Here is a 7,742-nt window from a genome sequence, read left to right as displayed (position 1 = left end):
CCCACGCCCTCCCCACCCACCCCCAGTGGTGTTTGTACTTCCTAACTAAACTCCAAGCACTTGAATTCTTCAGGGGAACCCAAATCAACACGTATGCATACCAAACTCCTTGCAAAGTCGGGCTGACCCTAGATCAATGTTGCCAAGCCTTTCTTGGGCAAGGTCAACTTCCATAAGGAGCCAGCCCTCACTGGAAGGACTAATGTTCTCAAAGGAGATAAATTGCCCCTAAGAGGAGATAGGAGGGCTGTTCTCAGCTCATGAAATCTGAGGCTCAAGCCCAGGCTGCAAGAAGTTTTCGGGGGTCCCCATCCCTTTTACTGTCAACCCAGACCCAAAACCTACTTCCTGGAACCAGCAATAATGGAGTAACAAAGCCTCCTGGGGCTCCTGGTGGTTCTCTCAGTGTTCTTATTAGCGGTCTCTGGGCAGAAGGAGGAAAGAATAACCAACCCCAGGGAATGCCAGAGAGAAGGCACAGGTTTTTTGGGGAGGTGGAGGGCACAGCTCTCAACTTCTCAATAACCAAAGAGGCAACCAATTTACAAATGCGTATAAACATACTCCAATATTTCATACAGATGGAAGAAAGGACTTGGCTTCTTTAGAGACACGCTTTGCTAGAAGGCAGCTGGTTAGGGCTGGTGGGGGGAGGAGAAGAGGATTAGAGGATTACTAAAGTACACGGGGTGTCTTTTGAAGGTGATGAAGGAGTTCTGAAATTAACTGCGGTGAAGGTTGCCCACACCTGAGAATATACTAAAACCAGTGTATATGGCTGAATTGTATGCTGTGTGAATTATATCTCCATAAAGCTGTTCAAAAAAGAAAAAAACAAAAACAGAAGTTGGGTGTAGAAGAAAAAGATTCCCTTTGAGGCTGGACAGACATGGCTCCAGATTCCAACTCTGCTACTTACTAGGTCCGCGTACAAGGCATTTAACCTCCTTGACGCATCAGCTTCTCCAAGTGAAAGTACTTCATGTTTAGTGTTTTTTGAGTAGATTTAAGATACTTTATAAAGCACTTTAAAAGTTCCTGGCATATACATAGTAGTTAGGGTTTTTTATATATATATAATTTTAATAATAATAGTTAACAGCTGAAGACGATACAGAACCAGCTACTGGAAATCATCACTGCATATTAAATGCTCGTTCTTTAGAAGAGAAGGTAATTAGTAATGAGAGGAAGCAGACCTCAGAGAGAAAGTAGGGGCACGCAGACCATTAGTGTCAACACCAGAGGAAGGATCACTTGTCTCCAATTTGGAAAATAGGTAGGTAAAAGGGGCTTCTGATAAGAGCTGGATGAGTGGGTTTGGGGTACCAGCAGGGCCCGCGTTTGCTTATCAAAGCCTGGAGGCTGTTTTGGTAGGATCAAGTGAAATGTTCTGGAGAGAAAAGAGGATATAGCTTAGCAGAGCTTAAAATCGAATGGAATTTGGAGCCAGCAGAATACAATATCGTGCCCAAGTTTTGCACTTAACTCTTGATGCCGATTGAATTTGTTTATTTGTCTTCCAGAGAAAGGAAGGGGAGCTAATTTGTGTAATTGTTTCATATCTAGAGGAAAAGCAATCATTGATCCAGAGTATGGGTTTCGTTTTGCTTTAATATCACCTCCTGCTTATCTATCCCCTAAGTGTATGGATGTCAAAGGGAAACAGGTTTTGATGAAGGTGCTAAATCTGCCACAAGTTGACAAGTTAGCCTGGCCTGTCTCATGGGTCAGAGACAAAAGACAGTTTATCACAGGGCTAGTGGGAGCCAGTGCATTCTGGTTTTTGCAACAACTCTCTAAGCTACAGTTGCCATAAGGCACTGCAAAGAGGGCCAGCTCATACCTGTGCACACGAGAAGGGTGTGTTACAAGACGGGAACCCTGAGCTTAGGGACCTGAATCTTTTATAATGGACAGTAAGCATGCCTACCCTTCATCCCCGAGGAGGACATTACATCTTCCAAAGCTGTTCACCGTGCAAACATCTTTATAAAGATCAGAGCAAAGGCAGTCGGCATCTTGGCTCACAAGATATACAGAAATGTGAGAGACCCGTGGAAAATCGTCTCCCCACACATAACAGCGATGTGATCTCGAGTCTCAGTTTCTTCATCTGTAAAACGGGGATGATACGTATCTGGCACGTGGTGGGAGAGAAAACATGAAATATCAGTATAGTCTTTCAAGCCCAGTTCCTGCCACGCTACAGACACTCAAGAAATGTTAGTTACTTTCTCCTGCTGCCCCCCCCCCCTTCAGCTAAAGGACAGTTTAGTGAAGACTTTATTCTGTGCAAATTCCACCACATTGTACCAACTCTCATTAGAATCCATTAAGACAATACCCAGATGAGGGGTGCCTGAGTGACTCAGTTGGTTAAGCCTCCGACTCCGGCTCAGCTCATGATCTCGTGGCTCATGAGTTTGAGCCCCGCATCGGGCTCTGTGCTGACAGTTCGGAGCCTGGAGACCGCTTGGGACTCTGTGTCTCCCTCTCTCTCTGTTCCTCCCCCGCTCATACTCTCTCTCCCTCTCTCAGAAATCGATAAAGATTAAAACCATTTTAAAAAAGATAATATCCATATGAAAACTTGTCATCGTTATTTTGTTCCAAGATGGCAGCCTATCTAGCCAATAGAGTCCGTGTCTTGATTCCATTAGCGAAGTAGCAAACTTGATCAGTTTCAGCCCAAAGATTCACCATGAAACAACTCAAAAGTCCTAAATCCTCCAGTTCAGTGGTTCTCACACTCTGTTGCATGTTTGAGTCACCTGGAGGGCTTTAAAAAATGCCACTGCCTCCAATAGCAATGAAATCATACTCTCTGGGGGGCAGGACTCAGGCACCGGCAGTGAAAAAAAATTCTCCAGGTGTTCCAATATGCAGCCAGGGGCAGCGCGTTGCTCTCGCTCTCACTCAAGCAGCTAGAAGAGTTTGCACGTGCTGCTTTGCAATTCTTAAGCTGTTTCACTGGAGTGTAATTGGTCTAACTCTGAAAAGGTCACCAGGCATTTGCCGGTATTTTGCTGAGCCCAGCAGGGAGCAGTGACCAGGGCAGGGGGAGTGGGCACACAGAAGAGCCTGAAAGTGGGGGCTGGGGGAGGGTCCATTCTCCGAGGATAGGGGAGCACCCTATCTTGTGAACTTTAGAATTCCACTGCATCCTGAGAATAGGGCTCCGTACGCCCTGGGCACTCAATAAATGCTTGCAAATGGTCTCCGTCTTCTCGGCTCCACCCGCCAAGCATCAAACATTCTGCACGCACACTTCAGCTGGAAGGTAGCTCTCGTCCTTGCCTTGCTCCCTGGCCGACTAGATTATAGGATTAACTCTTCACCCCCTGGCTGGGCCACGGGGATTTCTCTCTCCTCTCTTTCTTTAGGTATAAACAATCAATGATAAAGATTTTCCCACTTTCTTCTCCCACCTTTCTTTGGAGTTGTTTTTAGATGGTGACTTTCGGGTTTTGGCAGATCCTAAAAGAGAAACGAAGGCAAGGCCCAGCATCCGGGAGGAGCCGGGGCTCCCCTGTGGCCTGCTCGGTGGTCGCGTGACAGTGGCTCTCTGATGTTCTATCCCGGTGGTAAGCAAAGATGCATGCCAGGTGCACAGAGCCCCCAAAGTCCGAATTTTGCATTTGCTTTGAGCGAGTGTTCAGTTCCCCTCCCCACCCCGCTCATAAACATGTAAAATACTCGGGTAATCCAGACACCCGAAGGTCAAGCCTAACTTGTCTATATAATTCAGGCTGCCCAGTAAGTTACCTAAAACTCAGGTGAACATGGGCCTTTTGAACCCGGCCTCGGGAAAGCCTGCGGGAGGGAGCCCTTGTTTCCAGAAGGAGGCTGCATTTTCCTCTTGGTGCCTGGCTGGAACGAAAGGGACCAGAGCATTAGGGAAGCTGGGGGATCTCCCTCCCCAGGTATTGAAGCAGGAGCCATGGTCCCCGGCGAGGAGGGCTCTGAAAGCCCCCTGGCCCCAGGGGTTTCCTGAAAAACCAGGCTGCGGGGAGGGAGCCCTGGAGTCTGATGTTGCTGGACATGGGCACACAGTTGACGAGGGCGAGCTTCCCTTTATGCCACACCGCCAGGAGGTGGGGGCAGGCTGCAGAAAATAGCCAACTGGGGAAACTGAGTCCCTCCATGACTCATGAGGCTTTTAAATCACAGCTGCTTGGGCAGGGGTATGGGGCCTGAGCAGGAGTTTGGGGAAGGGGCCGTCTTTCTCTAGCTGAGCTCAAGAGATGTTAAAACGGGCAAGGTTCGGGACGGCTGCAGCCTTCCACCTGCCCCTCCTCTGTTTCCAGGCCCCTCTTCCATTATGTGGGGATGGTGGCGCAGAAACTGGAGCTTTGTTCTTTCCCTCTTCCTGGGCACCTGCTGCTCCAGTCCTACCCACCTGGAGGCTCGCAGGCCTCCATAGTGACATCACAGGCCCATCGCCGCGGAAACGGGCAAAGAGCTCAGGCAGTAGGGGCTTGATGGCTTCAGGCAGGGAAGGAGGCTAGTGGAGACCAAGGAGTCAGGGTTTGGAGCTCCACTCAAGAGGGATTGGAATTGATGCAGGGGGTGGACGGGGGGGGGGGGGGGGTAGGGTAAGACTAGAATGTGGCCACAAGCTTCCCAAAACAGGAGCAGCTTTCAGAAGGCACAGATGCCACCGAAAAGCTAAGTTGATTGTCCCTCCCTGCAGGAGCCGCCCCCTGCCTGGTGCCCCGCTGCAGAGCCTGATTGCTCATTCGGAGCGGTTTCTCCTTGTAATCTGTTGGCTCAAAGGTCGGAATGGACTTCTTAGGAAGACAGATTTCCTCGTGGCCATTCCTTAGGGACTGAGCTCTCAAAATCAGTTGGGCCAAATTTCAGCCCAGTGTGGGCCTGAGGTTCCCGAGGGGGTGGGCGTGGCTCACAAAGAAAACAGACAAGTTGCAGGGGTGCTGGGCTGTGTGTCCAGAGGGTCAGCTGGGGCAAAGGAGGGGCAGGGAGGCCGACGGAGCCCCGGGAGGCAAGGAGACAGGGCACTTTATAAATCACCAGCCCCCTTTTAAAAATGGAGCCTAACCTCCCTCAGCTTTGCTTTTGAATTTATTAGCAGCTTCATTTCCCCGGGTAATAATTCATTATCTCGTTCCCAGCCCGAGAAGCGGTGCCGGCCCAGAAGTGACATTCCCTTCCACACCTTTAAGCGATACTCTTTTAGCTGTGTCATCTTCCGATCACTCTGGGCCTCGGCCCCAGGCCCCCGCTGCGTCCGCACAGGCCCCGGCCCGCCTCCTTTGCTGGTGCTCTTTCCACCAGGGCTCTCTCTGGGGCCCAAGCCCCTCTCCATCGGGAAGCCAGCCGGCTGCCGGCAGCGGTGGTGAGATAGAGCCTTGCTGTTGGAACCGGAATTGAGATAACTGCTATGGGGGGGGGGACCGAAGGGAGGGGTGGAGGGGGCCACACGTGTCAGCTTAGCCGGAGGATCTGAAAAAGCTATTTCAATCGCGTCTCCGAGTGGGAAACTGGCAGATGCCCTTCTGTGGAATGAAAGTTTTGCTCTTCCTCTCCGTCTCCTCTGCCAAGGAAGAAAGCTCGACTAACAAGGGATGTGATGATGCTTTTTCATCAGGCAAAAGTCCTTTTTCCTCAAATCCCTTCTCTCCTCACATCGCAGAAAAGACCCCGTCCTCATGGCCAATATGTCAGGCCGGAAACGAGGATGGGGCTGCGTGTTAGAACCACCTGATGTCCAAGGCTGGACCAGATAAACTCGAAACCATGGGAGCGGGACCAGACAGCAGGATGGTTGGTGAAAGTGCTCAGCTGATCCCAGCCTGGGCCGGGTCTGAGCATCACTGCCCTACAGCCTTATTGCCTAAGTTCCACCCAGGACCTCAGCATCGCTGGGAATTTGTTAAAAATGCTGGACCCTAGGGGCGCCTGGGTGGCTCAGTCGGTGAAGCGTCCGACTTCGGCTCAGGTCACGATCTCGCGGTCCGTGAGTTCGAGCCCCGCGTCGGGCTCTGTGCTGACAGCTCAGAGCCTGGAGCCTGCTTCGGATTCTGTGTCTCCCTCTTTCTGACCCTCCCCCGTTCATGCTCTGTCTCTCTCTGTCTCAAAAATAAATAAACATTAAAAACTGCTGGACCCAAGCCCCACGCCTGGCCTGATGAAGCAGAATCTGCGCTTTCAGCAAATCCCCAGGGAACGGATGAGTGTCTTGCCCCATGGGCATTGAAATCCCTTAGACTTAGAGCCTCGCCGTCCCTCCTCCCGCTCTATCAGCCCTGCTGTGCTGTGCTGGGGGGGAGGGGGCGGGGGACGGGTCACAAGTCCCAAGGGTAGGAGAGAAGACAGCCCTTTTCTCCAATGTCAGCCGTCACACCGTCCCACCTCCACCTGGCCGAGAAAGGGGGCTGGAGGAAAGCAGGAACCTCAGGCCCCTGCACGCAGAACATGCGCAGATCAGCATCCGGGAGCCCTGCCGGATCAGGGCTGGGGACAGTCTCACAACCCTGCAGGGAGGATTGAGAATGGGTGGTAATGTTGGGGTCTGCCAGTGCTCCACGCACCCCCCACCCTCTCCCAGGCCTGGCTCCTGCAGCCTCTCGGGGCTGAGAGGCCGGCAAAGTGGCAGCCGGTGGGGGCCCACCGGGCAGGCATCTGCGTTCTGAAGGTCAAAATTGCAGCACAGCGTCAAGGCCCTAATGGCTGAGCATTTCCTTCACATCGGCGCACTCTCCTATTAGTGGATGATGCCTGTTTTCTGGGCGCTGGAAGGAAGGGCAGGCTTGGCCGAGAGTGTCTGCCTCCATCAGCTCAGCTGGGGGTCTCAGGACATGGGGCAGTTGGGGGGGGGCACTCCTGAGCTCCAGTGAGCTGGCAAGGCCTGAGATCTGGGTCCCTCCCGGGTCCCTCGAGAGCCAGCAGGGAAGATCTGTGACTGAGGGTCTGTCCTGCCTCTACTCTCCACAGGTGAGTCCCCTCTGGACCTCTCAGTTGGGGGGCATTCCTACAGTCTCCACAGTAAACATCACACCCCCAAGACCGTTATCCGTCTGTGAGCTACCCCTTCCCTGGCAGTAGCTTCCTCCCCTCTGGGTTCTTCCTGGTCCGGTTTCTATCCCCAAACGGACAAAGCAGGGCACTGAAACTGACACCCAGAGGTCAGAGTTCGAGACCTCAGTTCAGTCACTTACAAGTCACGTGAACAGGTCACGGGCCTTGTCTGAGCATCGGTGACTTCGTCTTCAAAAAATGGGAGGCGTGAGGCCAGCTCTGCTGAGCGGCAATGAAAACAGAATGAACTAAGGGAGCGCTCCTCACGCCGTGGAGGGCACACCGTCGCTGCTCAAATGCACATCCGCTTATCAATGTGTGCAGAGCCTGAGCCGTTAGCGTAGGCCGGGGGTCCGCGAGTGGGTCCCCTGACCATCGGTATCGCCAGGCCCTGCCCGGGACCCACAGAAGCAGACATGCCGGATGGGGTCAGCAACCGGGGTTCAGCAAACACTGCTGATTCTGCTGCCGGCTCAAGCGTGAGGCCCCTGGTGTGACCAGAAAATGCTGCGGCTAATAAGCCATGAGTCACTGTGTGCTACCTTCAAAGTCATGTTGATTTGGAAGGGAAAGGATGTGTATTAGAATTCTCCAGAGAAATCGGATCAATAGGAGAGAGAGGTAGATGAAGGGGGGGGGGGGGGGGGGGAAAGGGGGAAAGAGAGAGAGAGAGGGCGGTGATGGGTGGATAGATAGATAAT

General features: G+C 52.4%; 1 long non-coding RNA gene across 2 annotated transcripts; it reads right to left on the bottom strand.

The window, feature by feature from the left end:
• Nucleotides 1–1,596: 1,596 nt before the first annotated feature.
• Nucleotides 1,597–4,410, bottom strand: LOC121015227 (uncharacterized). 2 transcript variants are annotated; one of them, XR_005783710.1, is made up of 4 exons: nucleotides 4,290–4,410; nucleotides 3,769–3,873; nucleotides 3,432–3,480; nucleotides 1,597–2,140 (listed from the first exon to the last, which is right to left on the bottom strand). It is a non-coding gene; the product is annotated as an uncharacterized LOC121015227 (long non-coding RNA). The 2 variants fall into 2 exon arrangements; XR_005783711.1 differs by having other exon boundaries at nucleotides 3,769–3,869.
• Between the last annotated feature and the right edge of the window lie 3,332 nt (nucleotides 4,411–7,742).

The sequence above is a fragment of the Herpailurus yagouaroundi genome, unplaced genomic scaffold (genome assembly GCF_014898765.1).
Source record: "Herpailurus yagouaroundi ecotype Mexico unplaced genomic scaffold, PumYag 206, whole genome shotgun sequence".
Lineage (NCBI taxonomy): Eukaryota > Metazoa > Chordata > Mammalia > Carnivora > Felidae > Herpailurus > Herpailurus yagouaroundi.
Note: the sequence above shows the minus strand (reverse complement) of the source record. Positions and strands in the feature narration are given on the sequence as shown.